General features: G+C 35.5%; 1 protein-coding gene across 3 annotated transcripts in view; it reads right to left on the bottom strand.

Moving 5' to 3' along the window:
* Nucleotides 1-18,450, bottom strand: part of TMEM196 (transmembrane protein 196) — a 313,988-nt gene that overhangs the window by 130,640 nt on the left and 164,898 nt on the right. The gene's annotated exons all lie outside the window — the stretch shown is intronic.

The raw sequence follows: 18,450 nt of genomic DNA, 5'->3' as shown, positions 1-18,450 counted from the left end.
AAGATGTCCAGCACTTGAGAAAATGGGATATTTACATATTGTTCATGCCAGAGATACGTTGCCCCTCTGATGACCTCCACACATGTACTCCACATTTTTGCCACCGCACTGTGAGACAGATTACCAATCAAATATTTATTATACAAAGATTACACAGCATTAAAGAAGGGAAATGTATTCTAAGTAATCAAATGAAATAAGTCCAAAGAAGGGAAAACTAATAAGGAACATTTTATAATATCAGGGAGATTGAAGTGTTAATTTACCCTATAAATCTATCAAAGAGAATCATCTGAGCTCAAGAAACAGGGCCTCAGTCAAAAAAAACCAAAAAAACAAAAAAACAAATGATCATATTTAAATGTGCAATAGACACCTTGAAGAACTGATAAGATACTATGGAAAATCAAGCCAATGAATTAAAAAGGAAGTTAGAGGAATTCTTACAGACATGGCAGAAAAGAAGAAAGAGATAAATAAAAGCAAAAGAGAAAAACACAAGAAATTCAATATACATGCAATATGAAATCCAGAATATAAAGTGATTTCTAATATTTAGGGAATAAAAATTGCCAGTTGTTTTATTTATTCAAAGTTATTCATGCTTATAATTAGACTAAAGTAGTTTAATTTTAATGCAGAATTTAAATGGTTATCACTCTAGATCCATGTTGTCCAATATGGAAGCCACACGGCAAAATTATCTACTGGGCACTTGAAATAAGTCTAGTCCAAATGGATACATGCTATAAATGTAAAATCCACACTGATTTTGAAGGCTGAGTATGAATACAAGAACATAAAATCTTGTTAATTTTTTACCATTTATTACATGTTGAAATAATTATGTTTCATATATTGAGTTACACACAATGGATTACTAAAATTTATTCATCTGTTTCTTTTTACTTTTTCAATGTATCTATTAGAAAATAGTTTTATTGGATAGTGGTGCTCTAGACAGTGCTGACTTGCCTTGGAAACATTTTGTTACTTTTATTTAGAATTGCTTTCAAAATCTTAGGGCACATTCCAAGGAAACTTTAGAGGCAAATCTCACTTGAATGTGGACTGGATATTGGAAAATAGTGAGAAGGCATTTTGAACAAAGCCTGTTAAGGGACGTGGTGATGAATTTGGACAACATATTAGCAATCAAAAACAAGGGCCTGGAACTAAATGCTGGGTCTTCTAATTTGGGATGACTCATCATTTGGATTGTAGTATATCACTTCAGACTTCAACTTCCTTTTCTATAAAATGAGAAGTCTCGCTAGCATATTTTGAAGGCTCTGTCACTTCTCTTTGTAATTTTATAAATAGTTTACATTGGCCTTTACAGTATAAGATTGTGGAACTGGTTTTGGAATCTGCTGAAATACCTAAAGAATTATGTTAACTCTGTTCGCATCTATTAATGGCACTATTCTCCACTGAGAATAGAGACTTTAACTATCCTAATACAAGCCAATGAAGGAAAATATTTTCTCCTATTTCTTTACTCTTACATGTTTGATTTTGCTGACTCCTTTCTTTATAAATAAAAAAAAAATGATTGTTTAAAGTTTACTTATAATCAAATACTAAACTTCACTCCTATAATGACTCTTTACATTTCACAAAATAGTTTCTGCAAATTCCTTTTATTTTTTAACAGTCTGCATTAATAAAAGGCATTTCTTTGCATATAATTTATTGAACTTATATAATTATACTCCTCTTTGTCTTATATTTTGATAATTGTCTTTTGATGACTTTAATTATAAGCACTTCTTACTGAAAGTAACAACATCATTTCAACTGGTATTTTGAGAAAACCTTTCAAAACTAGATGAATGGATTTTAAAGGTAATAAATCCTTTGGTCTTTTTCCATGTGGTTCTGGCAGAGTTTGTAATAGGAAAATAAATAAAATTCTTTTACTGCAAATATATCTGTTATGTCTCTGAGCAGGAATGTGCCTTTTAATGAAACACTGAATGTGCATATGCTGTTCTAGTCAAATAACCTAAGGGTAAAAATACATATTAGGTCATAACCTCAAATGTTCTGGAGTTTTCTCCTGCATTTTCAATGAAGTCTACTACAATCACATTTTTTCCCCAAGCACTCTTGGGAAAATGCTATATGCTTTAGTTGCTCTGTGTGTGTTTTACATATTTGGGGCTGGTGCAAGGTATTTTCGTAATCCACTGAGTAACATGGTCAGTTCACACTGAATAAAAATTGTCCAAGCCATTTCTTAATGAATTAATTCATGTATTAAATGTTAAAGACATGTTAGTTTCTTAAATCTTGAAGACAAATTTCAGTTCTATCTCTATGTGATCATTCAGCAATTTGGGAAAACAAATCTTAGCACTCAGTAAGAACTCACGAAATATTTCTTGAATGAATGAATCATTGAACCATGCTGTAATAACATAACTAACTAATGTTTATTAAGTTTCTGTTCTGCACCAATGTGTAAGAACATGTAATTTAATACTCATAACAACTCTATAAGATACACACACACACACACACACACACACACACAAAAACTCCAATTTCAGAAATGAGGAAAGGTGGCTCAGAGAAGTTGGACAACTGACTACGGCCACTGAGCCAGTAAATTACGGTGCTGGGATTTGAACTCAGGTCCAGAAAACTACAAAGACTGTAACACTCTCATTCGAACACCACTGTGTTTTGAATTTGTGGTTCTTTGTCAAGACAAAGCCAGGTATGATCCTGCTGGCTACACATCACACGGTAAACATTTAGGGTTGAGAATAAGGTGTGATCACCAAAATGGGGCAGACAGGGAAGAATGGACACAAAGCAAATTCAGTTCCCCAGGCAGGCCATTTTATCCGGTGTTAGTGACCATGAAATAATGCTGCTAATTCAGTTACACAACTGAACATGCATAGGAAATATACTGTGGAATTTGCTATTGCTGTTCTAACGAAAGACCACAGACTTGTGGCTTAAAACAACACAAGCATATTACTTTACAATTCTTTGGGACAGAATTCCTAAAATCAAAGTGTCAGCTGCGTTTCTTCCTGGAGGCTCTAAGCTCTGACTCCTCAGCTTCTAGAGGCTGCCCTGCACGCCTTGGCTCGTGGCTCCCTTTCTCCATCTTAAAAGCCAGCAGCAGTGGTTTGAGACCTTCTTGTATTTATCATTCTGACTCTGTTTCCATTGTCACATATCTTTCTCTGATTTCTTCTGCCTCCTTTCTTCACTTTTAAAGGCCCTTGACATTATATTGGACTTGTGTGGATAATCCAGTATAATTTACCTATTTGAAGCTCCCAATGATAATCACATCTCCAAAGTCCCTTTGACATGGAAGGCAACATATTCTCAAGTTTCAGGGATCAGCACATAGACATCTTTGGGGAGATCATTATTTTATCTAACATACATACTAGATCAAGTATCAGAGTCCTTCACTGTCAGTATTTAGTATCACTACCAGGACCAGTATTCACTATCACTACTCAGTATCCTTGACTGTTTATATCATGTTGCTTTAATTTATAAGATGTTGAAACTTGGTTACCTGAAAAACACACTGAGCTTCTGAGATTTTTGCCAAAAGTGTTCCTAGGATCAACATCAGTTAGTGAGTGAACACAGGATACATGGTGAACTGTGATCCAATTATAACCAAGGTCTTGGACCATCTCCACAGGGAGCTGTGGATTCAGAGTTGTCTCACTTTGAGGCAGAGAGTTTGGGGCTTGATGCCCTACATCGACCAGTCATTGGATAGAGGCTGCCTCTCCAACCCTCCCTAGAGCAGGTGTGGCCTTGGATGCATCAACATCATCAGAAGGACTTGGTTGACAGCCCTGAGCAACCAAGATTCCCAGTGCCTGAAAGGAGGAGTGCCTCCATCCTGAAAGGGTGCTGCTCAGCATCTGCCTCACAAGCTAACCCAATTCAGGAGCGGTACACTGTGCCATGCTTATGCCACCATTCATTATTATAGGAAAATCCAGGGCGAAATGCTTTGAGTCAAATATATTCACCAAAGAGCAATAGAAAGAACCCAACATCCATAAATTAAGTTGAATTTAGTTTCTTGTTCTTCCTTGGCATAAGCTATTCCCACAGGCACAGTTTATTATTTTTCCTTTTTTTCTTCCCTAGCTGCAAAGTGCCACTTGAAATAAAATGATGTCTTTTACCAGTGCTTAAGTGTTCAATTAGATAAAGCATTTAATGATAGGCACTTTTCCAAAGCAATGAGAACAACAAATATCACTTTTATTGTTGCAATTAATCACTTGTATTTAAATTATGAAAATGTGTTATCATCCTCCCTTCAGGATGGTTATTTGGATAATAAAGGGGAAAATGTTCTTAATGTTATATTACCTTGGATTCCTTATTTAATTCCACCAAATGTCCCCCTTTCTATAGAGAAGAGGAACAATAATTGTTTTCCATGCAACTGAGAGAAGAAAAATTATTTCATCCTTCTTTGTCTATACAGCTATTCCTATGTGAAAGCACCAGGAAACAGCAGGAATAGAACAGGAATAAAGAGTTTCAGTGAACTGATGTCTATTTGATTCATTACCAAAAAGGGGGAAAATATGCTCAATATCTTTATAATCTGTGAATCAGAAAAATTAAGGCCTAATTTCTTAGAAGCATAACTATATCAGCAGTTTTGTATCCTGTGGGGCAGTTTTAGGTCATTTTGCTATTATCAATGCAAAGGAGGTAGAAAACAAAGTAAGTAAGTTATGTCAGAAAAAAAAAGATCCCCACAAAGACTTCTCAGGCTTAACTTTCATGAAGAAGTTAAACATTCTTGGCATTCTAGGTAATCAATGATTCACTGATTTAAAAAAAAATTTGTTGTGGGTGATAAGAGATGAATCATTTTAAATCCCTTTACTATTTACAAAGAAAAGGAAAAAAAAAAATATTTAATCCACCTCCTTCCATTCTCTCATGGATAAGTTTTATGCTAAATATCACAGCAATATGACATTACAGCATACAAAAGTATATTATTTCCTAGGTCTTTTGTAACAAAGTATTTCAGGCTTAAAACCACAGAAACTTGTCACACAGTTCTGAAAGCTAGAAGTCCAAAACCAAGGTGTCAGTAGGGTGGGTTCCATCTTAGAACCCTGAGAATTTGCCGCATGCCTCTCTCTCAGCTTCTAGGGATATCCAGTGATCTTTGGCACTCCATGTTTTGCAGATGCATGACTCCAATCTCTACCGCAGTTTTCACATGGTGTTTGCCCTTTGAGTTTTTATGTTTAAATTCCCCTCTTCTCATAAGGGCACGAGTTGTGTGGATTGAGGTGCATCCTAATGACCCTGCCTTAACTTGATTACATCTGTAAGGACCCTACTTTTCTATACTGCCATACTCACAGCTACTGACAGCTAGGTCAGCAACACCTCTTTTGGAGGGGACACAGTTCAATTCATAACAAAACAGAAGACTTGACCAGAAGAGTTAAACATGTAGAGAAGACTAGAGGCTTCAAATCCAGTAAAGGGAAGAGAATAGTTACAGCCTTGCTCCTCATAGATAGTGTAGCTTGCAGACCAGAAGTTTGGGGAACACCAGAGAACTTATCAGAAATGCAGAATCTCAGTCCTTATCCCAGACCGACCAAATCAGAATTTGATTTTAACAAGATCCTTCATTTGTTCAAATGCACATATTTGGTTTGAGATACATACTCTAAGGCCCACAATTTAGAATCTTATTAGATGCATAATAGAATTAACCAATGCCTCTGGTACACCATTCATGATCTTTCATCTAGCTGCAAAATTAGCTTACTTATGATACATAATGCAATGAAAATGCTACATAAATAGTTGCCAGCACACACAAAAATGTAATTTTGTTTTTTGGAACTTTCTGGTTTTGTTTTTGTTCCATGGTTGGTTGAATCTATGGATGTGTAGCCTGAATATGAATATGAAGGCCACCTGTGCCTGCTTTGGGAGTTGGGGGAAAAAGCTTTTTCTGCAGGTCTCCATTGTGAACTGTGATACTTATACTACGGACCCGTTTTATTCTATGTGCTTCCCATACGCACTGTGGGCATGATCTGAAGGCACTGCACTCATGCTTCCACACAGTTCTGTGTGCTTGGAGGTAAGAGCCAAAAGCTAGACTCTGCTAGGTAAGGTTAAATTCTCTGCCTCTCCTTTGAATAGGGTGCTCCTTTTGGAATAGAATTAAAATAAATTTGAGGTAGTATATTGGCTAAATTAAGATGAGAAAAGTAAAGCTGCAATTCACTGCAATCTCAAAAATCAAACCAGCCTGCATAACTTTTTCTACCCTTTGGCAAAGGATTCCTATTTCTCCTAATGTTAGCATTAGATTTAGACTAAGTGTTCCCCATGTATCTGGTGCCACGCAAGAGGCCCTACACATTTCCTAATACTTACAAAAACTGGCTATCACACTTACTTTTAAAATGAAGATGATAAGCGTCAGGGAGGCTAATTAATATTTTCTTTGTCACACATAGAGAAATATTTTATGCCAGCTATTTTTGATCATTCCATTACCTTTGCTTCATGATATCCTTCAATATCAGGGGAACCCTGTTTGATGGCTGGTATTCAGTTCAGTTCAGTCGCTCAGTCGTGTCCGACTCTTTGCGACCCCATGAATCGCAGCATGCCAGGCCTCCCTGTCCATCACCAACTCTCGGAGTTTACTCAAACTCATGCCCATCAAGTCGGTGATGCTATCCAGCCATCTCATCTAAGAACAAAATTTTATGGGTGCTTTGTTTATGACTAAGAATTTTCATACTTTTTGTGAAAATTATTTTCAGGGCACCAAAAATTAATTATTTCTCATTGTCAGAGATAATGTAAATACTCTGTTTCCCATATAAATCTTTTATTCAGATATAGTCTACTTAAAATATAAAGTTCCATTATCTTGTTTCATTGATTCTAAGATATAGTCTCCATCCCCCCCTTTCTAGTATATCTGAAATCCACCAGTGAAATAGCTTATGGCAACTTAAAATTGTTGTCATGCTTCTCTACAGAACTACAACATAAATCCTAAAATTTATATGGAACCACAAGAGACCCAGAAATGCCAAAGCAACCCCGAGGAAAAAGAACAAAGCTTGAGGCATTACCCTTCTAGACTTCAGACAACACTACAAAGCTACAATTATCAAAACTGTAAAAAGCAAAAATAGACATATAAATCAATGGAACAGGACAGACAGCCCAGAAATAAACCCATATACCTATTGGCCAATTAATCTACAACAAAGGAGGCAAGAATATACAGCGGAGAAAATATAGTCTATTCAGCAAGTAGAATGAAAAGCAGGACAGCTATGTGTAAATTGATGAAAAACTAGTACACCCCCTCATACAATATACAAAAATAAACTCAAAATGGTTTAAAGATCTAAATGTAAGACATGACACCATAAAACTCCAAGAGAAGAGAGGCAAAACATTTTTGGACATAAACTGTAGCAGTATTTTCTTAGATCAGTCTCCCAAGGTAAAAGAAATAAAAGCAAAAATAAGCAAATGGGACATAAATGTAAAAGCTTTTGCAAAACAAAGAAAGCCATCAACAAATAAAAGACAACATACTGAATAGGAGAAAATATTTGCAAATGGTGTGACCAATAAAGGGTTAATATCCAAAATATAAAAACAACTCACACAACTCAATGTAAAAATTAAAAAAAAAACTCAATTACAAAAAAATGGGCAGGAGACCTAATAGACATTTCTGTGAAGAAGACATTATGATGGCAAACAGGCCCAAGAGAAGATGCTCAGTGTTGCTAATTAGAGAAATACAAACCAAACCTACAATGAGGTAGTATCATTGTATCACCTCACAGCTGTCAGAATGGCCATAATAAAAAATCTACAAATGTAAATGCTAGAGAGGGTGTATAGAAAAGGGAACCCTCCTATACTGTTGGTGGGAATGTAAATTGCTACAGTCGCTTTGGAGAACAGTATGAAAGTTCCTTTCATAACCTAAATTAGAGGTACCATATGATCCAGCAACCTCACTCCTGTACATATATCTGAAAAGGTTGAAAACTAATTTGAAAAGATACCTTCACCCCAGTGTTCACAGCAGCACTATTTATAATAGCCAAGATACAGAATCAACCCAAATGCCCATCCACAGAATATTGACTCAAGGCTATATGGTATGTCTATATACAACTGAATACTACTCAGCCATAAAGAAAAATGAAATAGAACAGGGTGTTTGTGTCAGTGATGCAGATATGAACTACAACTACAATTACAGGAAGTAATTACGATTCCGGAGGTTTTTGCAGAGATGAAGTACTTTATAGTGCCTAATACAGCAAGATACCAACAACATGTTGGAAAAAATTTAACATGTCTTTGAAAGATAAGGAAGTGCTAGAATTAAAATAGGTACAATGTATGATGTTTGGCTTAGAATAAATTCCATTATTTTAAGAGATGCTGAATCACCATTGATCTTCAATTCAGAGAAGACAATATTGGGAGAAAAACCTGGATGTTAATAATTCTGAGTTAAAAAGTGATTCAGAAGCATTAAGTACTTCTGATTGAGAAGAACTTTAGCAATACTATAAGCAAATTATTTTGCTTATATTTTTTTCTTCATATGGGCATAAGAGTGATATATGATTAAAAATTCATGTCTAAATACATTCAAAATATTTTTTAAGGATAATACAAAATGCTAAGAGATACAGAATTATAGCTGAACCAGCAGTGCCTTTTTTGAAAGGAATATATAAAATTATAATTTGTCTACAGTCAATAATATATTAATTTGATAAAATAAAGCATTACCAACTGTATAATTGAGATCTATTTAAGTATCATACCACCGATAATAAAAAATGTTATTTCATATGAACAAAAATGTATAAGACATAAATTATACTAATTATCATAGTAAACATATTAAGGCTATATGAAAGATGGACTTGTATCCTTACAAAAGCAAAATTTAGAGGCTAGATTAATGTCATCTTAATGTTAGATTAAGCTGTTTTCAAATCATGGTTTAAAAAAAAAGGAATCTAGAAAATCTTCTCATCAGTCCTTTAAATTATATTTTTCTTTCTAGTTGCTTATAGAGTCTTTCCCTTTATAGACATAGGAGTTATTTTAGGTGCCTGGGGATATAGGCTTAACTAATCATCCGTAATTGTTTCCTGTTAATACTGAACACCAAGAATTGACAGCAAAAGAAAATAAAAGTGTTAATGTGTTCAAAGAGCCATGATTTAGCTACAGTTTGCAAATGTGTGGAGCACTTCAAGAGGATTTAATACATCTGTGGAGCAAAGCTATGCCATTAGTATTTAATTTCCAGAAGCTGAAATTCCAGGGTTGTCTCATTGGTTCAGTATAGATTTATATATGTTACATACTTCGGTCCACTTGAAAGACATTTGGTTATTATTGAGAACTTTGCTTTTTAAGGCATAATTTGCTGGTAAAAATATAGAATAGGTAAAATGTTATGTTTCTAACATGCCTATTGCCTTTTTAAATGTTCAAACTCTGACATAACACTACATCCATTTATGCTTTCCCCTAACATTCCCCAATGTGTCAATTAAAAACCAAAATGTTCTCCTTATAAAACTTTTATTAGTGATTCTTAAAGACAGAAAGTTCCTAACACCTAGCTAAGAGTTTGGAAATGGACCAATCTGAATTTCACTCCTAGATTAAGCATTCAGTTAGTTGTATAGTCTTAGACATGTTATTTAGTGGGGTTTCCTGAGTGGTGCTAGTGGTAAAGAACCCACCTGCCAATGCAGGAGACATAAGAGACACAGGTTCGATCCCTAGGTCAGGTAAATCCCCTGAAGGAGGGCATTGTCATCCACTCCAGTATTCTTGACTGGGAAATCCCACGGACAGAGAGGCCTGTCAAAGCATAGTCCATGGGGTCACCGAGAGTCGGACACAACCGCAGCATAATAGCACACATGCATACGACCCTCTAAGCGCCTGTAAAATGGAAATATTAACTATCTTATAGAATAAGTATGTATATCTTATAAATCTTATAAAGCTTGATATAAAACCTAACTTTCAAAAAATAGTAGCTATTTTTTATAATTGCTAAAATTAAAAACATGTATGCCTTCAAGTACATATACAGATAATTTTATGTATCACTTTATCAGTAAAATGTAAGCTTTATAAAGGTAGAGATTATATTATTTTTTCTCTCATATTCATGACTTCAACATCAGCTGCATGGTATATACATGATCAACTTTTTGTAATGAATCAATGAGTGAGTATTTAGACCTAATGAAGTGAGTATGTGATGGAAAATGAACAGGTATCAAGAGCAATTTCTGCCTCTGCAGTGAGCACATTACTTAAATGAACAACTTTGTCTTTTCTTTAGTTTTCCTATTTATATAGAGATCTGTGCCCCAGAAAGTTCTTATGATTCAATTCAATTACTGAGTGAGCAAGCTTTTCTTCAGTGTTGGAAGGTATAGAATGAACTTTAAATAGCAGCATGACTCTGGGACAGTCACAGCCCTGTGACTATCACTGTCTGTAAAATGACAGATCTGAACTAAATCACTGGGGCTAAAATATTTTCTTAGAAGAAATGTTCTCAAAAATAATCCCTTATGGAACTATGCTAGACAAACTGATAAAACCAGAATCAGTGCATGAACTGGGTCTGTGTTTCTGTGTGTGCATGGGAGTGGGCCTTTGTGCCCCCAGGAGAGGTAGAAAATACTGTCCATTAAGCATCCTTTAAGTCACACTTCCCACCTCCTACTCCCACCCACCTTGAACGTGCACACAAACCTATTAGCCTCTGAGACAACTCCAGGAAAATGCTAGAAATTCACTGACCAAACTTTGGAAATGGAAAGGCTTCTACTCCCACCTTTTTGCTCCATAATACTGTGATTCTGAAGTTCAGAAGACCCTGCATTCTTATGTTCACCAATCACTTTTTGAAACTGAGACAAATAAATGAAAAGAATAGGATTACAGAGACCCCCCTGAGCTTCAGAGCACTGTGGTAGAGGTAAATCAAGAAACACTGAAAGAGGACAATGAACAAGAGACTGGAACTGGCTCATTGGTCTAACAGGTCTGTGCCCCTAACTGGCCCAAGCTCAGACTGAGTCAATCTGTTTATATCTATTCTGTGTTATCACTTTTACAACTTCATCTTATGTAACCAATCAACAGATTTAGAACAGCTAGCTTTTAAACTCATGGTGTGACTGAATTGACCAGATGTTTGGCTGAATTGACTGAGCTGTTTCTAGTATAATGTGGACGCAGCCTGAGAGTCAGTGGAAGGTGACAGAACTTTGACTTTTCCTTGTCCAGAGATAGAAAAGGCAAGAGGAGGAGGAGGCAGGGAAAACGCAAGAGAAGGAGAGGCAGAGGAAGAATCAGCAGCCTACACAGGAGTCCCAGATATAATACTTGATCTCAAGGGAACCTCTCTCTAGTTTAACCTTTCTCTATTTTAAAATGAAGAATTGTTGAACAGAGATTATAGGAGGCAGATAGAAGGAGAGGCTAATTTAAGACTAAAAAATGAAAACTACAGCAATTAATATACTGTTCATCACTAAGAATAAGATAATCTTCCTTGTCACTATGTAAAATTAGTTTCATGTATATATCAGTACTAACTTTTAACATAAAGCAAAAAGAAAGCCAAATTGTTGGGAAATGTGCTAATATTACACACACATGCATATATACACACACGTGTAAGCATGTAGTTTATTCCAAAGCCAAGGAAAGTTTCTTCATGGCATTCTTTTAGCATGCTATCTGACCAATATAATTCAGGCATCAGTGGGTCCTGGTAACTTTGGAAGTAGTTGTTTCTACTTGGTTTTAAATTCCACTTTGTTTCACTGTAAGTGAACAAAACCACCCTATTTGTTTTTCTAAAAAGACTGAGTTTTTTTAGCACAGTAAAAAAATGTAGATTCAACCATGGGGATTCTTGAAGAAAAACTGATGAATATTCATGCATAGACTGAAGAATATAAAATATGAAATGTCAACTTTCCTAAAAGTCATGGGATAATTTTTATGGAAGGATATTATATTACTTAAAAAAAACCTCCATAAAAACCCAACACCACAGAAGTGAGTGATATATTTAATGCCGCTGATAAAATATGATTCTTCTAGATAAACATAAGGAGGGAACTGGTATGCTACTTTGAAATATTATCAGTTATGATATATTTATAAAGTGATAGTGACAGTGAGAAAGGAAGTAAAAAAAACCCCACTAAAACATATTTTAAAATATCCTTCTCCACTTTGTTTTCCCCCATAGCAGTTATAACCCTTGTACCTTATTATTTCTAAGATCATTTAAACTTTTTTGTTTAGTTTTCTCTCTTCTAACTATAAAATAGGTCTCATAATATTAATAAAAATTTATTGTTTTGTTCACTGCTGTATCCCCGACAATCTTTTTAAGAGCTGGCACTAATAGGTGATAAATATTGGCAGAATGAATGAACTGGTATGTGGCAATACTTGCCAAGAGATACTGAGTCAGTTTACTTGAGTATAAAGAGAAAATTTTTTTTGAAATCACAGCAAAAAGATGAAGCTAACCATGATAGGGAACAAATATTCATCTGGATTCAAATCCAAAGGAACCTTCAATGCTGGAATGCTATGGAGAGATGCCATTGGAGAAAAAATGAGTTCAGAATGTGATAAAGATAAATAGCTTGTATAAGACTAACTCTTCTACAAATAATTATTATAAAATAATATATTAACCAAGTTGAAGGCACTTTAGAATGTCCAAAAGCAGGCAGCATCATGGAATATTTCAACTTTTGAAAGAATAAATGGCCACGGGGTCAGATCCATATTTATTTGCCTTTTCCCCAAAGGCACTTCCCACTTCATATGGCACAGGGGAAGAATAATTCAAGCAGAAACCTGCTGTTTCATCAGGTTGAGTTGTCAACGAACAGAGTTTGGGCTACCATATGAGCTATAAATTGAAAGGGGAAATCCTAAGAAGGAAGGCACTAGAGGCAATGAGTTTCCAGCCCAGGGTATACACTTTCCTCAAATCCTCGCTTGACCTTTGAATGCACAAGGAAAACTCCAAGAAGTCTAGTGGAAAACAACAGCTGGGAAAGGTGAAAAACCTGAGCAGCTCTCTTAGCTCCTGAGTAGATATCTTAGTTCCTGTTATCTTGGTATTTGTATGGCTGGCACTTGAGTTCTAAAATTAACAAGAGGTAGAGTCAGTTAAGAACTCAGTGGCTATTTAGGTATTATAAATGGCTTGTGCCAAGTTTTCCTAATAGAGAGTATGAGACTATTAAGTGAATCACTTTTTTTGCTTCAGAAAACCAAATGGACAACATAGTTCAAGACTGAATCCTAGCAGTCACAGCTATGAAGACCAGGGTCCATTCTTACTTAAGGTTACGTCCTCTAATTCAAAGTTATTCTACTTCGGTGCAGGGATCAGAGGTAGAGAGAAATTGTAACATATGCTTGACTCTCTGTAATATTCTTCCATCTTTTTTTATGCATTTAAAATGTTGAGATTTTCTTATTAACCTATATAAGGATTCCCAAGTAAGAAGTTATTTTTATAACAACAGATGACACAACTTTAAGTTCCTTTTTATCTTTTAGAAAAGTCATTTCCATTGTTTTCTGCTTAACAGATGAGGATTTCTTTCCTTTCTTGAACAATCAAATTATTCTCCAGATATGTATTGAGATTTCTGCCTATTGTACTTTTTCTCCTGGTAATGACCATTCCCCACAATGTTTCCCATGATCATGAAAATTATATGGAAGTTATGGAAGTTCTCAGTTCACATACTGCTGAAGCCTAGCTTAAAGGACTTTGAAGGTAACCTTACTAGCATGTCAATGAGTACAATTGGACACTAGTTTGAAAATTCTTTGGCAATATCCTTTTTTGGGATTGGGATGCAAACTGACCTTTTCCAGTCCCTGTGGTCACTTGGTGAGATTTCCAAATTTGCTCATATATTAAGTGCAACACTTTGAGAACAGCATCTTTTAGGATTTTAAATAGATCAGCTGGAATGCCATCACCTCTGCTGGCTTTGTTCATAGGAATGCTTCCTAAAGCCCACTAGAATTCACACTCCAGGATGTCTGACTCTAGCTGAGTGAGCACACAACCATGGTTATCCAGTTCATTAAGACATTTTAGAAAAGGCAGAGGAGCCAGAGGTCAAATTGCCTTGGATCATAGAGAAAGCAAGGGAATTCCAGATAAACATCTACTTCTGCTTCATTGACTATGCTAAAGTCTTTGACTGTGTGGATCACAACAAGCTAGAGAATTCTTAAAGAGATGGGAATACCAGATCACCTTACCTGTCTCCTGAGAAACCTGTATGCAGGTCAAGAAGCAACAGTTAGAATTGGATGTATAACAATGGACTGGTTCAAAACTGAAAAGGAACATGTCAAGACTATATATTGTCACCCTGCTTATTTAACTTCCATGCAGAGTACATCATGCAAAATGCTGGACTGGATGAATCACAAGCTAGAATCAAGACTGTCAGGAGAAGTATCAAAAATCTCAGATATGCAGATGATACCACTCTAATAGCAGAAAGTGAAAAGAAACTAAAGAGCCTCTTGAAGAAGGTAAAAGAAGAGAGTGAAAAAGGTGCCTTAAAACTCAACATTAAAAAAACTAAGAACAGATCATCAGCCCAGGTTGGATGCATGAGACAAGTGCTCAGGGCTGGTGCACTGGAAGACCCAGAGGGATAGGATGGAGAGGGAGGCGGGAGGCGGGGATCGGGATGGGGAATACATGTAAATCCATGGCTGATTCATGTCAGTGTATGGCAAAAACCACTACAATATTGTAAAGTAATTAGCCTTCAACTAATAAAAATAAATGAAAAAAAAAAAAAAAAAAACTAAGATCGTGGCATCTGGTCTCAACACTTCAAGGCAAATAGTGGGGTTGGGGAAGTGGGAACAATGACAGATTTGATTTTCTTGGGCTCCAGAATCACTATGGATGGTGACTGCACCCATGAAATTAAAAGAGGTTTGCTCCTTCGAAGAAAAGCTATGATCAAACCTAAATAGCATATTAAAAAAACAGAGACATCAGTTTCCAATAATGACTTTTATTACATAGTCAAAGCTATGGTTTACCCAGTACCATGTATGGATGTGAGAGTTGGACCATAAAGAAGGTTGAGCACCCAAGAATTGATGCTTTTGAACAGTGGTGTCGGAGAAGACTCTTGGGAGTCCCTTGGACTGCAAGGAGATCAAACCAGTCCATCCTGAAGGAGATCAGTCCTGAATATTCCCTGCAAGGACAGATGCTAAACCTGAAGCCCCAATCCTTTGGCCACTTGATGGGAAGAGTCAGTTCAGTGGAAAAAAACCCTGATGCTGGTAAAGACTGAAGGTAAAAGGAGAAGGGGACAGCAGAAAATGAGAAGGCGAGATAGTATCACTGACTCAGTGGACATGGATCTGGGCAAACTCTAGGAGATAGTGAAAGACAGGGAAGCCTGGTGTGCTGCAGTCCATGGGGTCACAAAGAGTTGGACACAACTTAGTGACTGAACAACAAAGTATATTTCAGTAAGTACCTTGTTAAAATTACTAACATTTTATCAGTATGAGTTATGTACTGAGTTATTAATAATCTCAGTTCAATCTAGTAAAGATATTATACGCTCCTTTTTATTATAGATACTTCCAACCCTGCTCTGCTTGCTTCATGAGGTTTTTCCCAATGACTAAATTCACTTATGATTACTGGCCATCTTTTATCTATTGAATCTATACATTTGGGGATTTTAAAAAGATGATTAGTGTGTTTATATACAAATGATCAGTACAGTAGAGCTGCAGTTGGCCCCTGTCATGACTAACCTGGTGACTGCCCTGTTCACATTACTTGGGTGGTTTCTCATCTTGAAATCCTGATTATTCTGAGGAGTACTCATCTCCTTTCTCCTCCACTTCATCCCTATCATAACTGGTCTAAATTCTCATTTATTTATTTTTTTGGCCAGTGTGGCTCTGGAAACAGCATTTCTAGTTGGGTGTTTTTGTATCACTCTCCTCTTTTTAATCACTGTTATTTCTTTGTCATCTTCTGTGTTTAATTTTTCTTAATGGTTGATAATTCCGGTATAGTTAGTGATGGTAGGCCATCTAGTTTATCTTTAGATACAATTTTTCATTTATTATTTATGGATCAATATATCAGAGATGCAATCATTTTTTCTTTGATTCAAAATTGTATTCTTTACTTTGGACAATCTAAAGTATCATTCTTAGAATTAAAAAAAAAAAATAGTCATTTGTATTACTACTGCAGCTATGCCCACTGGTCAGAGAATTTTTTCTCTAAGAGCCAAATGTTAAATGTTTATGCCTTTGGGTCTCAAGAAGCAAAACTAAACAACTGTTATTGCCAAAGAGCTAACAGTCCTTTTACATTTTGTATTTTAATTCTTCACTTATAGGCTACACAGAAGTAGGTACAGGCCACAGAAAAGTAGGTAGAATACTAGGTTTTGTCCATGGGCTATATTTTCCAACCCTTCCTCTTTAATACACATTTACCAGATGATGGGATGACTTTCAATAGAATCTTTTAACTTCTATGGCCTTCAATTCTATTAGTCCCACTTGATATTTTTTTATGAAATTAAACATATACCAACTCTGTGATTCAGAAATTCTCTCCTAGGTATTTATTCCAATAAAGGAAGCAATTTATTCATGGAAGAGTTACATAAAAATGTTTATCTCCTTTATTTATAATAGTGCCAAACTGAAAACAATACAAATGTCCATCAGGATAAAAGACTTAAAAATATTCATTCAATAGGCTACTACTCAGTAATAAAAATGAATGAACTACTGATGTATGCAACAACATAGATAAATATCAAAAACTATGTGTTGGGCAAAAGAAGCCACATATATAAGAATGCTGTATTATCTGTAAGATCAAGAAAAGGCAGAATGCCTTTAGCTTAACAGAAATTGATTAAGACAGTGTAATCTATAGGGAGTAGGAATTGGGTAGTAGGGGGCATAAGTAAATTTTATAGAGTTATAGAAATGTTCTATTTCTTTATTGGAGTGTGGGCTACACAGGTACAGGCATATATAAAAATTCATTTAATTTTATCTAAATCTATGGACATCACCATATGTAAAGTTTACTTCAATAAAACCACAAAAAAGCATTTAAAAATATGAAAAGATACCCCTCATTAATATAAACAAATACAATATTTACCTAAATATACTCAATAAAATATTACCATATCAAATTAAACAATACATGAAAGGGATGATAAACCCAAGTTGTGTTTATTCCAGGATTGCAAGGTTGGCTTACTATTTGAAAATAAAAAATTTAATTCACAAAATTAACAGAAAAAAGGAAAAATCCCAAATTACAAATTTAATGGATGCATAAAAATGTTTAGCAACACATCATAAACTAAGAATAGTAGAGAGATTTCACAATCTAAAAAAATGTCTCTAACAAAAAGCCAAAGCTAATATTAAACTTATTCAGGATCTGAAAGAGACACGTGCACCCCAATGTTCATCGCAGCACTGTTTATAATAGCCAGGACATGGAAGCAACCCAGATGCCCATCAGCAGACGAATGGATGAGGAAGCTGTGGTACATATACACCATGGAATACTACTCAGCCATTAAAAAGAATTCATTTGAATCAGTTCTAATGAGATGGATGAAACTGGAGCCCATTATACAGAGCGAAGTAAGCCAGAAAGATAAAGACCATTACAATATACTAACACATATATATGGACTTTAGAAAGATGGTAACGATAACACTATATGCAAAACAGAAAAAGAGACTCAGATGTATGGAACAGACTTGTGGACTCTGGGAGAAGGAGAGGGTGGGATGTTTCAGGAGAACAGCATTGAAACATGTATATTATCTAGGGTGAAACGGATAACCAGCTCAGGTTGGGTGCATGGGACAGGTGCTCGGGCCTGGTGCACTGCGAAGACCCAGGGGGATCGGGTGGAGAGGGAGGTGGGAGGGGGGACTGGGATGGGGAGTGCATGTAAATCCAGGGCTAATTCATATCAATGTATAACAAAAACTACTGTAATGATGTAAAGTAATTAGCCTCCAACTAATAAAAATTAAAAAAAAAAAAAAAATAAACTTATTCAGGAGAGCCTAAATTATTCACCCTCTCCACACTAGGATCAAGGAAAAGGCAGTAATGTCTATTTCTGCAACATCTATGCTATATTGTATTTGAGGTTTTAGCCACTGTTAGTAAGTCAAGAAAAAGAAAGTACATAAAATCAGGAAGAAAAAATCATAATTCAACAAACTTACTAAATTTTTATA

The sequence above is a fragment of the Odocoileus virginianus genome, chromosome 1, assembly GCF_023699985.2.
Source record: "Odocoileus virginianus isolate 20LAN1187 ecotype Illinois chromosome 1, Ovbor_1.2, whole genome shotgun sequence".
Classification (NCBI taxonomy): Eukaryota; Metazoa; Chordata; class Mammalia; order Artiodactyla; family Cervidae; genus Odocoileus; species Odocoileus virginianus.
Note: the sequence above shows the minus strand (reverse complement) of the source record. Positions and strands in the feature narration are given on the sequence as shown.